The 23,132-nt window shown below is 45.5% G+C and overlaps 1 pseudogene; it reads left to right on the top strand.

Moving 5' to 3' along the window:
- Positions 1–23,132, top strand: part of LOC108940575 (eukaryotic translation initiation factor 3 subunit E-B-like) — a 37,665-nt pseudogene that overhangs the window by 2,503 nt on the left and 12,030 nt on the right.

The following is a 23,132-nucleotide window of genomic DNA, read 5'->3' as shown; positions in this document are numbered from 1 at the left end:
ATTTTAATTCCCCTATATAGCTTGTTTACAGTGGAAAGAAATGTTGTTTCTCCAGGGACCATGGTGCAACATATAACAGGAGTACAGGACAATAAATACTTGGGACAAAACAAAAAAAAGAAAAAAAAGGGTTGTACTGAAGGCAGTTTGTATTGTATGGAGTCATGCTGGATTAGCTGTTTGACTGTGGCAGGTGAGTGTCGGGAGGCAGCAGGGTGTTGAGTAATCTGACTGCCTCAGGGAAGAAACTGTTGCGGAGGCACGGATGCTCCTGTACCTTCTGCCAGATGGCAAAAGGGCGAGGAGTCCAGGAGATGGGTGAGAGGGGTCATCCACAATACTGGTGGCTTTGTGGATGCAGTGGTTTTAGTATGATGATGTGTTGATGGTAGGTAGAGGGACTCCGATGATCTTTTCAGCTGTTCTCCCAACTCACTGTAGGGTCTCGCGGTCAGAAACTGCGCAGGTCCCATACCACATGGTGAGACAGCTGGTCAGGGCGCTCGCTATCATCCCTCTGTAGGAGGTGGTGAGGATGGGTGGGGCTAGGTAGGTGGTGTTGAGAGTCCAGGAGAGGTCCTCCGTCATGCGCACACCAAGAAACTTGTGATGATTTTTATTTCTAGGCTGCAAGCAGACTGTGGAAATGACAGCTGTAATGCATGCGGTTAATTTCATGTTTAGTCTGTGTTGATTTTGCCACAAATACTTCACATATTTTAGTTAAATTCTGTCTTTATTTTATTGTCATTTTTTTTTTATCATAAAGCAGGCAGTTTTTCTCAGTTGAAACTTTTCGATTGAAACCCGAACCTTTGTGAGGTTGCAGCTGCCATTGTGTTTTCCAGTCAGTTTACAGTTGATGGAATTTCTATTGTTGTCCGAGGATGTATCTATAATTTTCTTGTTTTGCAACATTTAATTTGATGGTATTTCGTTTGTGAGACAACGCAAAACTTTCTTCTGGTCGTCAGCTCTTCAACTTTAAGAAATGAAGCATATGAACAAGTAACTTGCGGCATTACTCAGTGTATGGTGATGTTTTGAAGCATCCAGCTTTTGTTGGTTTAATTTGAGGAATTTCTTCTCCTGAATATGTGATAAATTTAACACATTATTATATCCCATTGCCACAAAAAACAAGCTGTCAAATGTGGTATTTGACATGAGATGATTTCTTTTTAAATCATTTGACGTTTATGGAAAAATGTTTCTGTTTTTCTAATTGTTTTTTTATGGGGTAGTTGGTAGTGTAGCGGTTAGAGTTGCTGCCTTTGGATACAAAGGTCGCAAGTTCAAATCCCACAGCTAGTTGTAGTACCCTTGAGCAAAGTACTTACTCTTAATTGCTCCAGTAAAATTGTCCAGCTGTATAAATGGGTGAATAATGGAGAAAAGCGTCAGCTAAACAAATAAATGTAAATGATTTAAATGATACTTAATATTCAATATTATTTACAAACATTCTTAATTTTTTTTTTTATATACATGTTTATTTAGTCCATGTTGACAAAGCCAAACTGTGTTTATCTATTCATTGTTTATTTAATTTGGGAAAATAAAGCAGTCGGGACTATGTAAATGCAGTGAAACAGCTCCAGAACGTTCTTCGCCGTAGCAGGGATGTTCTACGAGTTTCCTTGTTCTCAGGAATCGTCCACAGTTTACTGCAGCAGTTTGAGCTCTGCTTCCTGCTGCTGTCTGTCTTTACTGGACTTCTAAATATATATTTTGTTTACATTTACTCCTTTCTGAGAGCACGTATGAGCCTCACCTAGAAAGCGCTGTGCACAAATGTCCTGGTTAATATGCCAGTGTAGCTGGTACACTTCAAGTGGTACTTTTTCCCCGTCTTGCCCTGTTTTTAGATGAAGTTGTCTGTTTGACGACTGGGCCGAGTTTTAATGATGCCGTTCGCGTTGGTTCTGGTTTTAATTACAGAGGCCTTTCATGTTTGATTCTCTCCACATGCTCAGCGTTAGGTTACTTTGGGCTCTGGCTGTTAGTGAAGTGGACGTCTGACAGGTGGAGAGACATTACCACAGTACTTAAGGTGCGCTGCCTCCTACCTGCAGCCCGTAGCGAGGGGTGCCAACCTGCTGGCTCCTCCCTGCAGACCCAAACCTGCCAGCCACTAACTGCTGGCACTCTTTGGGCACCTGTTTTGTTCCCCATGGCCTCTGTATGTCTGTCTGTCGGGCTCAGCAGGTGCTCACCTCACCTCCTGGTGAGGAGACGACGTGGAGAGGAGGTGTGGGTGAAATGCCCCCCTCCCCCCATGATGGACAGTTGGGTTGAGTTCCCCAGAACACCCTGGCCCCCCAAGGCTAGACTGCCTGTACTTCATTATCTTCCGATCCAGGAGGTGGTGGGAACAGACAAAGTAAAGATGTAATCCGCCGTTGAGCGCAGGGGAGCGGTGGGTGGCTGGGGGGTGCCGTATTGTTCGCGTTCTTTACTGCAGCCATTAAGGGAAATAAATCTCCATCCCTTAAATGTCTGCATCCATCAGAGAACAAGAGAGCAGTAGAGTAACAACATAAATACACAGGAATGGAGAGCACTTTTATAAACACTCTTTGAACATCCCACAGAAGAGGCCCCCCCACCCCCCGCCTGAAGGGGCAGACCCTCCAGCTTGTGTTCTGATTAGAGGCCGGCGGCACGCTTAGAAACGGGTGGTCGTATGATGAGTGTGTTTACTGGATCTGAGCTCAGTGGGCTGGATGCTGGTGAGGTGGGCCCCGGTCATAACCCCATCTCAGGAGCCACCCAGTTCACACCAGAACCATGATTTTGTGTCTGATTGTGTGTTCAGTGCAAAACAAAGCTCAAGGATCTCTGTTGAATTAGCCCTGTTGCTGAATGGTTCATTAACAGTCGTTATTGTACATGATGGTGCATGACTGCTGCTTCACAGCTCCTGGGCTGTGGGTTCGACTTTTGTCCCGTTTAGGGTGTACTTCACACGCTATGAATTCAGGATAGACTCTGGACCACCGTGACCCTGCAGTGGACCAAGCAGTTATTAGTAACTGGTGGATGTTTGCCTTTTATTATTTACTATCTTTACAATACACATTCTGTAGAAATTGATAGTTTACTGATTTTTTGTCCCAAGAGGGGGCTCTACCATTGGACCTTTGTGAAAATCCCATATTCCCATTACTTCAGCGACATATCCAATTTGGCATTTTTTTTTTTTTTTTTTTTTTTTTTTTTAAAGGCACAATGTGCTGGATAAAGCAACTGTGTAATTATATGTTAACACCATTGTTCACATAAGTTACATCATCGTGGCTGTGACCTATTGACATGAAGGCTTTTTTTTTTTTGGTCTGGTTACTGCTAAATAAATTACCCCACCAGCAGCCACAGACGCACCCTCGGCATACCAAAATGTCACTCATGACTGCGCAGTGTTTATTGTTGCAGTTTTTGAAAACTGCTAATCCTTCTGCTCTGTTTCTCTTTCCCTTTTCTTTTCTAGGGACGGGAGGATGCTATTTAACTATCTGGCCAAGAAGCACTGCGTAAGCAACGGATTCTGCTGACGGCTCCCCATTCACACGTACAGCCCCTGTCTCCCCTGACATTTCCATGAACTGATTGTGCTTTCGGGGGCGCTGAGAGGTTTCCCAGGCTCGAATCCGTTCTCCGGGTTTCCACGAGCTCTGGGGTTGTGTAGACGTTCGCATTCCGTGGCAAACCGTCAAGGGTGAGGGGAGCTGCTGGCCACAGGATCGCGGGACTCCTATATTTGGGCGTCTTCAGAGACCGCTGACCTCCCCTCTGTCCTCACTGCACCCCCGGAGCTGGAGATCTGGTCTGTCTCGCCCACGAGGGGGGCAGGACGCTGCAGAAGCATCGTGATTGCTCGCTTAGCGCTGGATTACGAATGGCCTGTGAAGAAAAAGCCGACCATCACCCTACACATAGCCGCCTGCGACCACTCGGTGGCGCTGTCCTGGGGCCGGAGCTGCATCCTGGTCTCTATACACGGCACGTGCTTCCCTCTGTCCTCCTGCCTCAGATGTTCAGGTGGAAGCGGTCACCATAGCAACCCTCGGCATACATTTATATTTGTGTTTTAAGAAATAGTTTTGGCAATATTTGGAAGTTTTACTGGGTGTTTTGTCATTTTGTTCTAAGTTGGATGGCTGACCTACAGAAATAACCAGGCTATTGTTTAAACTTTTTTTGCTGCAGAAATTTATTTTTGAGCTGTAACTATATTCAGCGTCATACACAATATACACAAAGTCTGAACTTGGCAGGAAACTGAACAGTTTTGGTGTTTTCCAGTTCTTGTCACAGATTTATCCATGTGTTTAAAACAGTATAATGAAGTTAATGCATTAGTTTTGCCTTTATTAGCTGCTAATTATTGAATCCATGTTAGTATTACTGAACTTGCAAAGATATTTCACCTCAAAAACAAGTGTAATTAAGCTTATTTTATGTTGCATGTTACGTGTATTTGTGTTACAAGTGAACAACATTTTTGTGCATCACCTTGTAATGCTTTGGCATAGGTGACATTCCTAATATGATGCAAATGTTAGCGCTGCTGATATTTAGCTTCGCACTGAACCATCAGATGGCAGTGCTATTGAACATAGTGTTCTCGCAGGGAAAAACAGTTTTCTGAGCTCCCTCTACTTAAAACTGTTCAGTAGAAATCTTTTGCGTTTAGAAAATTTTTGGCAAGTATTTAATACATATTTTTTCAAAAGAACAGCTAGCATACCGTTCAGATAGTGTGCCAAAGCTTCACCCGATGGGTCGATAGATTGCCATCCGGAATTGTAAGAGCTGCATAAAGTCTGCCAGTGCCTCTTTCTAGTGCTGACCACCGTTCTTTGTGTTTCTTTCTTATTCTCAGTGGGTTGTAAATACCCAAGCGGGACTGAGAGCACAGGCACGTACTCGTGGCATCCCAGCTCACCTGAGGGAGGGGCTCAGTGGGAGAAATGGATAGTGTCCTCCGTTTAGTTCCCATCTGAAATGCAGAGCTGTCATGTGGCTGACATTTACATTTATTAATTTGGCAGATGCTTTTATCCACTGCAACTTACCACTCAATGGAAAAAAAGTGCATTTTGTCAGCGGACACAGAGCAACATACTCTGTTACTTAGTGCAAAAAAAAAATTTTTTTGCCAGCACCCATCAGAACAGTCGGTACATGAAAAGTGGAATTATAGCAGAATCATGGAACTGATGAATAGCCCATTGGCCCACTCTGTCGCACTTCATCTGTGAACATTGGGCGTGGCAAACAAACTCCCAGGTCCAATGAAGTTTGTAAATAGGGGACCCACTGTAGTCTCTTTTTTTTTTTTTTTTAAAAGGAAAAGAAACCTTAGTGACATACACTCATACCCTAATAGAAACATTTGGACATATTCTTAACATGTATAAAAATTCTCTTAATCTCAATTGAGCTGGAGGCCAACAGGTGTCTTGTTGTTCCTCTTGTTCTTCTAACTGCCGTCTCTCATTACAGTTTCGTAAGGAGTACCTGGAGACGCTCTACAGATACGCCAAGTTCCAGTATGAGTGTGTCAACAACTCCGGGGCTGCCGAGTACCTCTACTTCTTCAGGCTCCTGGTAAGTTTGTCCTGCAGGAGAGCCACCTCTCTGGGATTTTAAGTGAGGAGGACTTCCAAGGTCAGGTTGAGGCTACATGAAGCTGTACGATGGCTCTTCTTGATATAAGCATTTGAGTTACAAATTTAGAAATATTTCAGTTTATTTTTAATTTAGTTTAATCTGTTTTTGGAAATTTCTGCCTGTAGCAGAGGTAAAGTAACTGGTGTTTACCTGCCAAATCAACAAGTGACAGTACAGAGTACCCAAACGAATAGGAGTGGTGAACCACCTTCACTTTCACAGTGTTCACAGCTTGTGTTCCTGAACTATGGTGATCATTAACAAGACGACAAACTTTTTCCATGATCAACATTGACTCTGAGTTTGAGCAGATTAAATATTTATTTTCAATTATTTTAGTTTTAATTGTTATGTAGCCTGAAGTTTAGAAAAGTGTTAAAGCATCCGTGTTTATTTTAGCTCTAGATGAGATTTTGACGAAATCCAGCTAACTTGGGAATTTGTCGAGTCGTCTGCATATCAGCTTTTTACCAGTTGTGACTTTGTGTTGGTTTTATATATAAATACTGTGTGTGTGTGTGTGTGTGTGTGTGTGTGTGTGTGTGTGTGTGTGTGTGTGTGTGTATATATATATATATATATATATATATATATATATATGAAACATCTGTGCATGTGTGCAAGTTTATCATCTTTTCCTCCACTTGGGTTTGAATGCTTTCTCCTCCCCAAGCATTCAGCCCCGCATGTTGACGAACTCTGCCTACATGTCTGTAACGCCCCGATGGCAGCATGCGCAGCAGGGATCCCGGAGCTGCCGAGATTGGTCTTTCATGAAGACCGAAGTGCAGTTAGTTTCCTAGTTTTCATTAATTGGGCGGGCCGCGTACTCCCCAGGCGGGACTGATGTTTACAAATTGATTCCATGAGTCGCACTCGGGTTTAACGAGTCTCCGTATAATGGACAAGCGGTGTTTTTGATTGAGGCTTCTCTTGGAAGAGTTGGTTGAGCGAGCACGATCCCGGCACGAGCATAAATTATTCTTTATGATGTGGCTTTTCAGAAGCAGACTGTGCCAGATACCATATATTATGTGTAATATGCAGGCACTTAGCATATGAAAAACATGGCGCTTTAGGAGTAAAATTGATGACACTTTTCTCTCTGAAATAACCCATAAAGTCTCACAATAATGTCACAAGTTATTTTCTGCTCGAAGCTGAAGGATGGAGTTTCATCCATCTTTGGCTTGAAAATCTGCCCGGACGACTCGGCTTTTTGGGAGAGCGGCGAGCGCCAAAGCGGGGGAAGTGTGTTTCATCGCTAATTGCATCTGAAGAGCTCACGTCATGGCCCGTTAAATCCTGCACATGGTCCCAGGGCTAACGAATGCTGGCTGTCTACGCCGCTGGCTGCGCTTTTCCTGGAATGCCCCTCCGCTACAGACTCCATAATCATAACATCGTAAAACTCTTTATTCAGAAAAACGTGGGACTTGACTGTCATACGTATCTTAGCAATTAATATGCAGTGGCTGACCCATAATGGGGCAGCAGGTGGCGCAGTGGCTAGAGCTGTCAGCTTGCAGTCGAAGGTCCCCAGTTGAAAACCCCGCTCCTGCTCCAGTACCCTTGATCAAGGTATTTACTTTGAATCGATGCAGTAAGAATTGCCAGCTGCAAACATGAGTAAGTCGGTGTAAATAGTACACAAATGACCTCATTGTAAGTCACCTTGGAGACGAGAGTCATGTAATGAATAATGATCATTAGTATAACAACACTTGTTCTCCAGAATGCAATTCTGCTGGATAAAAAACGATTCCAGCTGAACAGAATCGATCGTGATTTTGCTTTAATTTAGCCCATGGATTTTGAGAAGGTTTTATTCAAAGTCCCCGTCCTCACATTATTTTTTTGTCGATAGGTAGAGCAGAGAGGTTATTTACTGCAAGCGCTTGTTTGAATTTCCATTGAGAAACGGCCACAATTACTTAGCCCTGGGGTAATTTACTCTGGCTTTAGCATGCGAGACAGAAGTGCTTTCAGAGGCGGGATTAAATAATTTTCACTAGTGGAATAGTTTGGAAATCAGATAATACTGAAGCAGGCTTGTGGGAGGATAATTACAGTTCACTGAGAGTACTGGCAGTATCAGTGTTACACACGCGCACTTCGTATTTCCTCCGTAAACAAAGGGCTTATTGCTGGGCCTCGGTGTCTGTGGTCCGCTTCCCGCGGCCCGCAGGGGGGGAGCGCCCGAAAGACGAACTCCGCGGAAAAGTGTCGGAGATGCAGGGCTACGTAGGGACTTCCCACCGTGGTGAGCCTGGGGTCATGGGGGCAGAAGCACGACGGTGCCGCAGGGCGCTGTCAGCAAGTGGTGAAGGAACCACTTGTTGGAGCCCCTTGGAGGGTGGCAGCTGCTGCTGTACTGAATAGCAGAGTACTAAATGCGAATGGCCAGTATGCTAAACATCCACTTTACTGTGGTTCTGGAAAAAACATCTGCTTAGCAGCTTTGGGCCAGCAGGTGGTGTGGTGGTTAGAGTGGTCACCTTATAATGGGAAGCACTAAGTTTGACTCCCACCTCCTGCCGTAATACCCTTGATCAAGGTACTTAACCTGAATTGATACGGTAAAAGTGATCCAGCTGTATAAATCAGGGAAAGCAGCTTGTTCTACAAACCTAACATTGTAAGTCACCCTGGAGAAAAGCGTCATATAATGAATAAAAAAAAAAAAACAGTAATAATGAAATGAATGGATTTATCATAGGTGAAATGATGGGTGCAGTCTAATGGACTGTAATGCGTTGTTTCCCATCCACGCGGTGTGTCATAGTGATTCTGTGCTTCCTCAGCAGCAGTGAACTCACATTATCTGTATTACTCATTGAAGAGCTGGGAAGGAGGTCACCAGTGTTTATGAACTTCACACAATGTCTTCTACAGTAAAAAATGCCCACGAAAGAGATGGACTGTATCCAACTTCCTGATTGGCCGAGCAGTGAGCTGGACCGCACCGGCGCTGACGGGACGGTTCTGTTGGGCCGAGGTTCAAGGAAAGGCTCCAGAAGCACTGAGGTGGAGGCTGCGGGCAAGACGCTGTTTCGGGTCCCATAGGGCAACCTTCTCACTAGGAGAACAAGGAGCCACACATCTCCAGGGTCACGATCTGGGACGGCCGCTAATTTGAACAGATTGAGGTTAAAATAATGAAGTAGATGGGGGGGGCAAAGAACTCCATTCAAACCCGAATTCCCAGAGTCATGTCGCTTATTTCTACTTGGAACTGTGTGTTGCTGGCATGTTTGCTGTGTTTTTAATGCAAATATTAGTGTTTTTTTCCCTCCTTGCTTTCTTTCTGTGGTATGAGAATGAAAGAAGACAAATTCTTCATAAATAGGCTGGAATCAAATGTCGTGACAAGAATGGGAGTTGATGCGTCTCCGGCGGACAGAAAGCGGCCCATTGTGTTCGCTGCCATCGGAAGGGAAAGGCTGTGATTTCCTGTGGCCCGGTGAGGAGGTTCGAGCGCGAGCTGTCGAGAGGCTGTTCCTTCTGTCTGAAGGGCTCTTGCGAGGTGAAAAGTCAAGGGGGCAACAGGAGGCACAAGTGTTAACAAGTTGGCGCCAGGCCTCTTAAAGGGCCAGCAGGGGGCCTGTTGGTCTGTACCGTACTAGTATGGTCACTCACTGTTTTCCTTCATCTTTCTACCTTTACCTGTTTACCTTTATTTATTATGTGACGCTTTTTTGTGAGGTGACTTGCAGTGTGAGGTAGGTACAGTCAGGTACTTAGTCTGATTTACTCATAAATACAGATGGGTAATTTTACTGTTTCAGTTAAGGGTACATAACTTGATCAAGGGTACTACAGCAGCAGTGGGTTTGAAACCCAAGTTCTTGAAGTGCAAGGGGGCAGCTCTGACAGTCTCTCTTACTTTCTACAAAATCTGTTGGTGACCAAAGACCCCCAGCCCATCCAGACATTGCAGAGCCCTTTTCGACACCATGGTAAAATAAACAGGATTGCGGTAATTCCTATCTATGGAGGAACCACGGTTATCTGCCCAAACCACCTCATTGAAAGGGAAGGGGAGCGCCGTAAGGCTAGCAGGATGGAGCCACGCTTGCAGGTCCAGGTCCGAGGTCTGGTTACCGTGCTCCGTGAAAAGAGTAAGTTATTCATATCATCTGCTAATGCAGGGATTGGATGTTAGGAATAAAGATTGAGTGTCCTGTCGGATTTCCAGCACAGTAAATTTATTGTTGCTGGTCAGTGGGCGAGCGGAGCTGCTCTGCGGACAGATGGAAAGTCCAGGTAAGTGCTGGAAAAGCCAGGTATTGGGAGCGCTCTAGCGTAGCGGGGCTGAGAGCAGGGCAGCGCCCGGGGCCGGTCCTAATGACGTGGAGGAGGGCCAAACACGGTGCGCACTGACTCCTGCGGTAACAAAACAAACACTCAGAAATGAAACGGTGACCTTTTTTTTGGCACAGCGCTTTATTTGCCTGTAATGTCCGTCTCTCTTATAAGTTCCATATTTGTGAAGGTGTTTGGGACTCGCCAACTGTCATTTCTGCTGAAAGGACCCCTCTGTTCACTACCCGTGCCCCCCCGGCCTTTCCGTGTGGACGGCACTCGCTTTTCCTCCATTTGTACCGTTTTACTGGTCTGGTCTCTCTCTACTCAGTGTGTTATTATTCACTCTCACTTACTGCTTGTCCATGTCAGGGTCACTACAGTCCAGGACCTATTCTAGCATCACTGGTCACTGGACTAGGAGCAAACCACCCTGCATGGGATGCCTGTCCATTGCATTATTTTTTAAAGTTAACAATAACTGTTATTTGATGCTTTTCTCCAAGGTGACTTACATTTACAATTATTAATTTGTCTCAAGACTTGATCAACCGCTACACCCCATCCAGACCCCTTCGCTCATCTACTTCTGCTTGCTTGGTGGTCCCCCGTACAAAAGTAAAGCACGGCGGTTCTCAGTTTTGGCTCCATTGTGGTGGAACGACCTTCCCACCTCACTCAGAACTGCTTAAACTCTGTCTACATTCAAGAAGGGTCTGAAAACTCACCTTTTCAGGACTCACTTCGCCATGATCTCTCCAGCTCATGTATGGTGTAAATGTTCACGCACCGTAACTTTATGATCATCCCCAAATAAGCCACTACTCCTGTATTGTATGTGAATGTTGGTGTACCTTATATAAAAAAAAAAAAAAAAAAAAAAATTGTAGGAAGGTTATCAAGAGTCATCTATCCTGTGTTTATGCACCTGCTCGATTGATGAACATCGGTGCATCAAGTGGAAAGTAACAAACTAGGTTTACTTAAGAATCACATGTCTGCAGCTTGTCTCTTTCTCTTAATGCACAAATTGTTTTCTCTGAGATGTACGTCACTTTGGAGAAAAGCGTCTGCTAAATGAATAAATGTAAATGTCTTGCACTGTTCTGCTAAGTGACTTACAATGTTGAGCTACTTACACTGATTTACCCATTTATACTGTAACTGGGTAATTTTTACTGCATCAGTTATATAGTATGAGGTCGAAGGTGCTGTAGCAGGTGTGGGTTTTGAACCTGGCTGCTCCTTAATATAGGTTAACAGTTGTAACTATTTTGCCGCCACCTGCTGCCCCAAGTTTGCAGGTAGAGAATTAATATTTAAAACGATGCTTGTTGAAACGGTAGTGATTTTTTGTGGGAAGAGAAGGGAAAAGTGCGTTTGTATCTCTTGATAATGGGATTGTGAGTCCGGTGAAGAACAACTAAGGACTGAAAGTGAATCAGTCCTGATTTGGTGTGATTGAAAACAGCCTAGTGGTTTTGGACGCCGACATCCTCTGGCTTTCATCTGCCCTGGGTTCGATGACACTGGAAACACTTGTTGATGTTCTGAGGGTGGTGAATGTGTTCCCAAATGAACACGTGTCTGGGCACGTTGGGTTTTGTTTGCATCCGCACCTCTTGGCCTTGGTGGAAATGCTGGGGAGACGTTGAAAGCTTTGGAGGGCGACAGAGAGCGAGGGAGGGATGTGTTGTGAGTGAGGGGTCTGCATTTGTGGTCGTCCACTCTGGCTAGACATGCTTGTTGTGGGATCGGCCAAGTGTCCACAGTCCCTGCCGATGCTCTCGCCGCCACCGCTGTGTCTCTTTCCGGCCCACGGATGCCCGCCGGTCAGTCCGCCGCTCCCTGGATTGGTGATATGGGCTGTGTTCCTTAGAGGCGGGTCTGTCTCTGAAACCCTGGTGTGCCATAGTTGTCTTATTCTTCTGTGTTTGTCAGTACGGAGGCTGTAAGCTATGACTGAACACACCCGCCCCTTCTATTGCAGCCAAATTGTGAATTTTCAGAGATGTGACCATTTTTCTGTTTACTTTCAATTTCATTTCCATCATTTTGGGCTAGGATTAACCCACACTCAGCCCTAATTTTGTAAAATTTTCGTTCATTGCCGAGCAAAGGTAACCTGAATTTACCCTCCAAACTGACTGATGGCAGTAAATAACATCTTAGTTATTTGAAGCTTTTTGAGAATGGACTGCTGTAATTCACCTCACTTCCAAAGTTTTTACATCTCTTGTCTGACTGAGTGTGTCAGTGATTCATGAAAAGATCGGGAACACATTTATATATTTAAGGGGTGAATGGGCACTGGATTGGAGTTTCTGGAAATGACGTGTTTTCATTTTGTCTTTTTTTTTCTTCTTTTTTTTTTTTTTTTTTTTAAATAGATTGAATATTTACATTTATTCATTTAGCAGGTTTTGGCTTCAAAGCAATATATAATTCGGAGTAAACAAAAATATGTCAACAGCAGGCAACGATCTTACTTTTTTTTTTTTTTTTTAAACTGTAAACTAAAATAAAATTATTTCTTAATTATAGCATATAGCTTAAAATACAGAGCGTAAGCAGCAAATAAGTGAAGGGACATCTGTTGTTGAACTGTTGACTCGTCGACTGTGACTTTGGATTTACGAACATATCGAGTTACAGACAGACATCCAGTCCCAGTTGTATATAAATTGAAGAAGGTTTTTTTTTTTTTTTTCTTCCCAGTTTGTTGTTGTTAAGTGCAGGAGTATTTTACCTTGGAAGCGGAAGGTGTCCATGTGCCGTTTGATTCGGCTTGTCCTCCACGTCACACGTCATTTAGATAAGTTGTGTGTTTCTTGCTCTTTCTGACCAATGACGTTTGACGCCTTTCTGCGTTGGGGGTGAATGAAAGTAATAAGAGAGATCTTTATGTCTTCCAGTTATTCCCTGCTTTACATCTTACGTTTACTCATCTGTACATGCAGACTTTAATTAGTCGCCTACCGAGGGGTCCCGGGACCGCCACTGATCAAAGGGCTGCACATGTGTTTGCAACTAGGAGCGGAGCACTTCATTAAAGTCCCCTGGAAGACAGGGGCCCGGTTTGGCGGAGGCTCGTCCCCGGGGTCAGTGCAGGGCCAGGGGGGTCTTGGCCCTTTCTTCTAGGCAGAGGCGGGGGTCCTCCCCCAGGTGTGGGCCATGTGTTTCATCTGCCCGAAGGATGCCGTAGGGCAGAGTTACTGGCAGCTCGGTCGAAGCCGTCACCCCGCGACCCCCGTGTGCCTTCCTTCACCCTGAACCTAGCTTCTCAGAAATGGGCAGGAAAACGGTTTTAAAAAAAAAAAAAAAAAAAAAAAAAAAAAAAAGGGGGGGGGGGGGGGGAATAGAAAAACAAATAAAGAACAATAACACCACAAGAGGCCACACTGAACACCGCAAGGGTTTCCCATCTTGGGATTTACCACATTTCTTCTGCAGCTCCTCCATAAAGGCAATGCTGTGGACCAGAATTTTTTTTTTTTTTTTTTTGCGCATTCCCTTATTTTACAGAACTCAATTTGTACCAAATGTGGTTCCAGTTACGCCAGCGATCCAAACAAATCGCGGGACGTGGAAACACAACCATCTGCAATGCAGTGGTTGCAATATCGCAAAGTGCAGCAAATGAGGTTTTATGAAAACTAAACAGCCTCTCAAGATCCATTTTCCGTCCTCGGCGGAGTGCTGCGCTCCCCAGATGACATACTTTAATCCGTTTAGCCAGTCTAAATAAATGGAGATGTTTTCCCGGGGTTCCGCGACACCGTCGAACCCAGGCAGCCGCAGGGTCATCGATGTTTGTCCACGGGGGGGGGGCGGGAAAGGGCTGAAACGGATGTCGATCATCTTTTTCCATCGCCCGATGTGTCATCCAGCCTTAGCACCTGGAGCTGATGGGGACGGCGGCTGAGTGGGGTGCTGCTTTTAGAGAGGACCTGAGTGGAGTGAGAGGGTGGGGCAGACCTTTGCCAGGGAGTATCGAAACAAACATTGTTGATTTCTGGAACCCTGAGGCGAACCCCCCCCTTCCCCCAGGGGACTGACCCCACATTGTGCTTCATTTCAGGTTCCCTCCCTGACAGGAACACACTGAGCTCGCCGTGGGGGGAATTTCATTTACAAGATCCTCATGCAGAACTAGGCGGCAGCCATGGAGGACCTCACCTGCCTGAGAAAGACCATCGATAACAGTGTAAACACCCCCTCCATCAGCCATCTAAATTCCTATCTACACACACTCTATGGTTCTTCGTTTGGGTTGAAGCAAACAAAACCAAAACATGTTTTTACAGCTCCTTTAGAAGGAGAAACATGGAACCAAGTTGTGAACCCTTGAATTGTCCACTTACTCTCTCAGCACAGTCTGAATTCTCATTTGGTTGTTTCATTTAAATTTATTCAGAGTCAATACCCAGCACCTTACGCTCTGCTTCAATAAGTTTGTATTAAGTCATACTGCGGTAGTGTTGGTGTGGAGGTCAAAGGGCTTTGCTTGTCTTCCTGTCTCCTCCTGGTCTCTCAGCTCTCCACTCCAGTCTCTCCAGCAGAGGACCTGGATCATCCACTGGTCTTTGTCTTCTTCAGCCACCCCAAGGGGCAAGAACTCATCATCACACTCTTCTTCTACCAGCCACGGTGAGTAACTGTAGAGAGAGTGGATTCACCCTAAACATTTAGGTTGAGGCTTGTCTTCAGTGGACAAGGACATCCAGGAGTGGCAGGATTACTCTGCTAGGGGGCTGTGGAGCAGGAAAAGTCATTCTGGAGAGGCTGGGGTCATGCTGTCCTTTGGTTGTAATGCCCTTTGCATCCCTTGGGGGTCATCACTAGCTTCTCGGACACCGTAGCTACAAAACACACTGAGGGCCCAACCAGCGCCTTCGATTGGCAGTCCCTCTTCGATTAGCGGTCGGTCTCCGATTAGCGGTCTATGGTCCCCCTTCCAGAACTCGACTGTGAGTTGCGCCCTGCCTCACACCCGAGTCCTTGGCCAAAGCCAGAGCACGGAACAGTTCTTTTGAGGGAAGCGAACGTTTCCAAGAACTTCCTGAACTTGAACTCCACCGCTCCGGAGCTTGGCCAGAGAACAGGGCCAACCGGAATGGGCCCTGGTGCGAAAAGGCAGCCAGTGGGTTTCAGCTCATTCCCCTCTGAGCTCCAGCTCCCCTGGGATGGAAAGTGGGGTTGTTCTTTACCCAGTGAGATGCCTCCGTTGCTGACTGAAGCAGGGTTGTATGCCAGTGTTGCTCCAGCTACTTCTCTTAATTTCCCAATTATGAGTTTGGCGTTGTTGTGCGTCCATCGTGCTCCAGAAACACACCGTTTCAGTGATGCATTCTAAAGAAATGCAGAGGTATAAACACTGAGCAGTAATGGCCTCCTTACGGAACCGCTTGGACAGCGGTCCAGGGGAACATTTTGGAGTGGAGAGTGGCTCACACAGAGGCTTCCAGGCTTTCACACTCCTCGTCTGATGTCATGAAAACATGGAAAGGGAATATCTTGGTGACGGTTTGGCGGAGCCCTCTGAACTCTACGGTTTATTTTTTGTGCCGATGAAGCTCCTGTTCATTTGACTCTTAACTCTTCTTTGCCACCAGATTTCTGTTTTTTTTTTTTTTTTTTTTTTTTAATGGAAATTTTGCATGTAAATTAGTTTCTTCCAGTGACATCCAGGAGGAGTGAGAAGCTCCTGTCCACCTGTTCGCAGCAAGTGGCATTTTAGCATTTTGTCTTTCTGCCTCTGGTCACGGGGCTACTCTGGTTTGGGTGGAGTCCCTTCAGCAGGTTGGCATTGGGACCCCCTCCTCTCGCACAGCCTTTTCAGATTTGACTGCTTGTTTTCTCTGATGTGGGAGGGACCACTTCAGCATGGGTGCAGTCTACATGTTGTAGGAGGAGTCAGTCTATCACAGGTGGCGTCACTGTGGCAGGACAGTGCTGAGGCTTCGTTTATGAAGCTGTTTCAGTGTTGTGTCTTTATGCCTCTGCTGCTGTTTGTCATCTTCTGTGAATATGACTGACCCGACCAGATCTTTTTCTTTAATCGTTAATGTAGCTGATCCTTTTTCTGCAAACCAATTTACTGTTACATGAGGCAGCTGACAGCGTAAAGCTTACAGCCATTGTCTTAAGATCACAATGTTGCAGGTTCGAATCTCACCTCCAGCTATAGTTCCCCTGAGCAAGGTAAATTGCTCCAGTAAAAATTACCCAGTAGTTTAAATGGGTAAATAATAAGTTGCTTTACGTTGTAAGTCGCTTTGGAGAAAAGCATCAGCGAAATGAATAAATGTAGATGTAAACATACTTATTTTAATTTACCCATTTTTACAGCTCTAATATTTACTGGAGCAATTTAGGCTACATATCATGCTCCAGGCTACTACTGGAGGAGTGGGGTTCGGATCCAGATCCTTTGGGTACAAGCAGCTCTAACCACAGCGCAGCTTCCTGCTTACCTTAGTTTCCCTCCAAAGCATTTGAAGGTTGTTTCATGAATGTTATGGTGAATAATCATCATGTCAGTATGAAACTACAATGTATATTCAGGAGACACTGGGACCCCTTTTTACATACGGCTCCATTTTCTGAGGGGTTGTCAGTTTATTTTGGCCATTAGAAGATGTCCCCAGTCCTGAATTGCTCTTGTTGTGGTTTTCCGGATGAAGGTGGGGGATCTGACATGAAAACGTGACCGCAGCTTCTGGATAGCATCAACATCTGATCATCTTGTGTGGGGGTGTCTGGAAAGGCAAACGTAGGGCTGCTGTTCAAAGAACGTTGCCTTTTTTCATACCCTGTCCTGCCCTTCTTCTGCAGGGTGTCGTCCTGAGTGTGAATTGTAGCATTTTCATCAGTTATTGCGATTTGTACTTTAAGGGCAAAGTTGGGCAAATAGTGGAATGGGAGGCAGGGTTTGGGATGTGGGGGAAGGGCCTCATGGTGCTGCACGAAACTATTTTTGCCCAAACTCACGGAAACTACACAGTTTCTTTAGCCTCTTTGGGTTCGAGTTTAACACGTGTCATGTACCTCTTCATGCATGTAAGAAACGCATCGATACTGAGCAGAAAACCCAAACAAAACACAAAAAAAAAACCAAAAGTGGAGAGGAAAAAGCAGCTCCAAACACTGGGTATCGCATCCTGGGATCTGACCAAGTTCAAGGGCAACTAGAGAGGATATTGTCGCCAGATGACCTATGATGTAGGTTTCGAAGCGAAAGATAATACCGTGGTAATCCAATCCAGCACTCGCGTGGCCAGAAAGCACACCGACTTCTACTTGTTTATCCTCGATATTTTTTTCCTCCAACGCATCATGATGAAACTGGAACTCTTCCCCGAACCCCCAACACAACAGAACGGTTCTGTGGGAGATGCGGTGTGAGCAGCACACAGAGAACATGTCTTTTCCTCAACTCGTTCTTCGCCGCCTCTGCTGAGCTTTAATTTAACTGTCAGCGGGACGACTTCATTGCAGGTCACGACTCGCAAAGGAGCGCTGTTACCACGGCCGCCTCTCGACTGTTGGTAGAGTAGAGGACAGGTAGTAGGTAGGTGTGTGTTAATGGAGAGTGCTGGCTACGCTGTTGTGGTCTGCTGGTGGAGTCACAGGACCTTTCGAACCAGACCTGCACATCAGTCATTGAGAGGGACCCAAGGTCGGAATTAATTAATGAGCAGAAAGGCTTTTAAAGACACAATTGACTGCCAGGAAAACAAGCAGTTGGGTACTGGATCAAAACCTCAGTCCCTTGGGTGTCCAATGATATCGTACCTTGGAAACGTCATGGGAAAATTTTTGATTCTGTCAAAGTGAAGGTGATTGGAAAAGTTGGAGGACAAAGAAGAGGACCAGCAGCAGCCGGGTGGATGGGCTTAACTCTAATGACGATAGACACACCCCCAAGGACACAAGTGAAGCAGAGAACTCTCTGGAAGAACTCTATATATGTAGTAGAAATCAACATGGGTTAATGGTCTTGCGTCCTGGAAGAGGACGTTTGCAGGCGGATACTTGGTGTCGGGGGGCACAATGGAGGGGATTCCCTTTTTATTAAAGCAGCGTTGTGTTTTTCTTTGTAAATGTCAGTTTGAACGGTCATACCTGGTCGCAGCCATCTGTGGAAGAGCCCTCTATCGGCCCCCTGCGCCCGGCTCTTCCTCCCCACTGTGCACCCGCCACCCGCCGACTCGTGCATGCAAAACAAGCACCGTCCAGATAGAGTTTCAGCTACTGGTCTGAGCTCTGATCCGTCCCACATGTTCCATTTCAGAATGGCTCCCTGCCCCCCTCCCCTCGGCGGCTCCCTGGTGGGAAAAGGACTTTCTCCAGAGAAAGCTATGATGCACTTCCAGCACCCCCGCCCTTTTGCTGATAAGTGGCAACATGAAAAATAAACGATTACAGCTTGAGTAACTGTGGAAAACCCAGAGGTTTGTAACCTGGTGTTGCAGTGATGCTGTTCTGCCAATTTTAAATGGGGCACCAGGTGGTGCGGCGGTCAGAGTTGCCACCTTTGGACTTGGAGGGCACAGCTTCGGATCCCATCAACTGCTGTAGTACCCTTGATTGAGGTCCTTACGCTAAGTTGTTGAGCTCGGTGAATAAATTGATCAGACTGGAGTAAATACAAACACCTCTATAGTCCAGGGAAATATTGCAAGTCTGTGTTTTTAACCAGTTGATACTTGTTTCCCCAAAACTGGAATAAAATCATCCAATAATACTTAGCACTCTTGGTGTGTCATGATCAAGACCCCAAATTGAGAAACATTTTGATAAGTATTTTGCTTTATTTGTGTTTCTGTCGTTCAGCAGATGCTCTTATCCAAAAGGGCTTTTTTGACTGCCAATCCCAACCACTGCTTGCTGATGGTCCAGATTGCCTGTTCCTGCTAACAGTCTCTCGTTCCTCTGTGCCCGTGCCCCTGTTCACACGTACCTCAATGCGATCCAGACTGTTATGTGACCACGGCGGTCATCACCAGCAAGGATTTATGGAAGTCCAGGCAAGTGGTGAAGGACCTGGTCAAGGTCATTCAGCAGGTAACGGTCCATCCGTTAGCGACAGCATCTCACACCTCTGCTCACGTGTCCTGTTTTCTGGTCGCAGAAGCAAACCAAATAAATTTCCCAAATTAATTTAGATGTCCCCCCCCCATCTTTGAATGCATGAAGCCTATGTCCTCACCTGTGGGTTGTTGTGCATCCGTGGATAGTGTGTTGTTTATGCGGAAACGCTGCTCTAGGTCTCCCTCTCCATAAGCTGCGAGTTTCTCCCTGCGGAGAAAGTGAGCTGTTTGTCTCAAAGATGGTAGCAATTTGCCAGGTCACAACCGGGTTCTTGACCTGCACAGTGGTTCAGGAGAAACGTGATGATCACCCAGGTTGAAGACTCTATAGCCCATCTTGATCGTTCGGGGGGGAAGTGCGTGGAACTTTCCGGCAGTTCTCTGCCTGACAACTCTAGGCTCGGTTAAGGGGCCGCACTTGTGGTCACAACCAGGAGAACACAACCAGAATGATCCGATATGAAGTCAGTGTTCGGCTTGTTTCAGTCGTTCTACAGAACTCTTATTTTCTCCAGTGTAACATTTATTTACATTTATTTACTTCTGTTGCACGGAGTACAGAAGACATTCCCGGTTGATTTGGTCAATATTTGGAGTTACAAATTTTCCAGTTCATTTATTTTTCATAACATTTTCTTCCTTTATTTCCTGCAACTCCTGTGTGTAGTTGAATGAAGGAGTGTGGGACCACCTTAATTCAACTCACTCCCACCTTGTTTACTGCTCTTAGTGTTGATCAGTAACAACGTGGGGAACGTTGCATGTGTCTGAGATGAATCAGTCAAAGACTGGAGTTGAATAGTAATTTGTGGATGTAACATTCTTCAGTCATTATAGTTTTAATGTAGCTTAAAGCTTAAACATTTTTTGTTCATTACAGGTTTAGCAAAGATTTTTGAAGTCTCAAGAGACATCTTTATCAGCCTGTAGTGATTGTGATTTATTAAAGTGACTTTAGAGTTAGAAAGAAAACTAGCTGGGATCTGATTTGGACTGTACTTCTCTTACTAAGGTACATGTACTAGACTGAGGGCGTGGTCACGTTTAGGTACTCGCATCGTCTCGCTGTGCATGAGGTTTCCAGGCGTGACTGTTTTCCGAGGGAAACTTCACATGCACGAGAAGTTGTGGAAGAAGCCAGTTCCCATATTTATATGGGCGTGTCTCTCTTGTTTGAACCCCCACCCGCCTGCTCCCTTGTCCTGGGAGTTTATCAAGGTTTTCCCCTCAACCAGAGGAGTCTTGAACCTATTATGTTTGATGAATGACGGTGGATGGTCTGATTGTAGCGTTCTGATGTCTCCCCACCAACAACAGTAGCTTCTTCCAAGATCAATGGCTTTGAAATATAAATAAGCTCCATCTCTGCAGCTCCTCCTAATCGCTAAAACATGTGTTGCTGCGATCGGCGGAGCTCCCGTGCATCCGCTCGGCCCTCTCCCGCTTCTCCCGCCATGGTTCGTAGACATTCCAGCTATGCCGGAGCTGGGCCTCCCTCCTCAACGCGTTACTCGCACCAGAGCAAGCATGGTATTATTGCCATGAAATGCGCTGAGCTGGACTGACCAGAACGGACACTTTATAGCCAAGACCGTTAATACCCCGTTCTGAGGTTAACGCTTTTATGGAGTATTTTTACAGTCTGAAAATGAACACGATACGGAGTAAATTCACTTTGAGGAATGCATCTGGTACACTGACCATATAACCATATAGTTGTACCTCTACGTGTGTGTGTGTGTGTGTGTGTGTGTGTGTGTGTGTATTGGTTTAGCAATATTTACTTTTATTACTGCATATGCATTTGGGATCTAAAAGTTGAGAAGTTTCCTGCACTGCTGTACCTGTAAAAGGTGTTTCCTCTTTTTTCCTTCTAGGAGTCTTAACCTACAAGGACCTGATCAGAGTTCCTCGAATGTCTGAACGCGAACTTTGATTTCGATGGAGCGCAGAGGGACCTGTGGGGACCATGAGATGGTGTGTACTGGATGTGTTAAATATTTTTGTTATGGATGTGTCTACTTGTTGTGTAAGAGCTGTGTTTTAGTACCGCTCTTGGGATCAGCGAGTCCACCTGTAAGAGTTGTGTTTAAGAGCTGAGTTTTTTTTTGGGTCTGTCCTTCCGCCCCCCCCGTGTCCCCTGTTCACAACTCAATCACAGCATAGAGCTGGTTCTGTCACAGGCCAGACGAGCCCCTCTCAGAGATGGAGTGAAGTACATTAGTCATCGAGGAATTAGCCTATCTTGGCTCGGCACAGCATAGCCTGGCTTCTGGCCTTTTGCGCTTTCCACAATTTTGGAAGCTCCCCCCACCATCTTCCATCTGTCCTGATGTTGATTTATAATAGGTGGTAAATGTCCCCTTTGTCACCTCATGACTCATGGTTGCCATTTTCATGCGGTGTGTGATTGTCTGTCTGGCGCACACCCCCCCGAAGGCATGAAAACCATCCGATGACGTTGAGGCTTTCAGAGCCTCATTAAAGTTTGAGTCCTCTGGGCCGTCGGGCTTCAGCTCATTTCGGTAATGGCCCGGCGGTGGACACCTCTTGCTCCATCCTCTGCCCGAGTCCTGTGTGGCAGCACTGCTCTCTGAGCGAGTCACATAGCCATGAAACGGGTCTCCTGATAGGACATCGCAATTTCCCAGACAGAAACAGAAAGTAAAATCGAGAGCAGTGAGTAGCGATGTAATGATGACGGCGAGAAGTCGGTTGCCCTGGTTAGACAGTTAGTTGTTAAAGAAACAAACTGTCAGTTGACAGGTGCGGAAAAAGATGCTGAATATGTGAAACATCTGCACTGTATGTTTGCACAGCAGCATTTGGACAACTCAGAATATGGGGGTTTGCACATTTTCCCCATTTCTCTCTTGAGTCAAAGGGCTGGCCAGTAGATTTCAGGTAAATAATAGTGAAAAGTTTGCGTCCTATTAATTTCTACCCATGTTTTACTCTCTAAATGATGACTGCTAGAAGAATTTCCAGTGAGGGAAGGAAATGATTCCTTATGATGGGCGCGGAAGAGCGGCAGCAACCGCTGTTATTTAACAAGATCCATTTCTGTTGCGGCTTGTGATCGCAGCTGCATAACTCGACGCTGTGTTTTGGACATTGCACTTGCTGTTGTTTCTCCTCCACTTCTAAAATTGAAAAAATATACATATTTAAGTCTCAGCACAAGCTGCTGGGTAGCCAAGTGGTAGTTGAACTAAGGTTCAGTTTCGGTCAAACCACTTATAACCTTTCTGGTTAAACGTTACCAAAAAAAAGTTGTGCTTTTTAAATTTCACATGGGATTTTCATAGTTCAGAACAACAACTGAAAGGGTTTTGTCCAAGGCGGGGTCGAGGGTACACAGCGATTGCCGTTTGACCGAACACGTTCGCTCCAGGACACCGCAGACCAAACGTGTTCTCCAGGCAGGAAGAGGAAAATTCTCCGGTTGAAGCCGGAGATGTTTTCCGTGACTAGGAGGAGGACCGCAGGTCTGTTTATTCCCAGCTTTTCGCCCCCGAGAGCCGCAAAGAGGAGGAGGCTGTCAGGTTTGGAGAGGAAGCAGGTGTCCCGCCTGCCATTAGCGTGGCGCTGTTGCCCCACCCCCCCGAAACGCCATTTCTGCCCTTTGCTCTGGATGCACTGCAGAGTAATTGAGAATTCCTTAACGAGTTAATAATTTAAACCTGCCAAGATGGAGTGCGGACATAAAAGTATAACTTTTGGCCGTTTGGCTCCTTTTCATCTTTTTCTTAACGATAAACTCTCGAAATGAGGAACATCTGGCTGAATCAAATGTGAATCTTTCACAGACGTAAATGTTTATAAATCTTGTTGGTGATTTTGAGTAAGGGGCTCATTAATACAAAAAGACTGCAAACGCCTTCAGATTTTAATGACAACGGAAATGGTAAGCAATCTAATTTTGGTCCAGTCTGCAAATATCGCGCTCGCAGCTGAATGGCCGCTTGAGGAAAAACAAGATCCTCAATATTTTTTGTAAGTTTTCCCAAGTTTTACAGCTGGTGAAGAGCTCCTGAAAACGTTTTAGTCAGAGTG

The sequence above is a fragment of the Scleropages formosus genome, chromosome 18, assembly GCF_900964775.1.
Source record: "Scleropages formosus chromosome 18, fSclFor1.1, whole genome shotgun sequence".
Classification (NCBI taxonomy): domain Eukaryota; kingdom Metazoa; phylum Chordata; class Actinopteri; order Osteoglossiformes; family Osteoglossidae; genus Scleropages; species Scleropages formosus.
The sequence above is the reverse complement of the archived record's forward strand: the minus strand, read 5'-3'. Positions and strand labels throughout refer to the sequence as shown.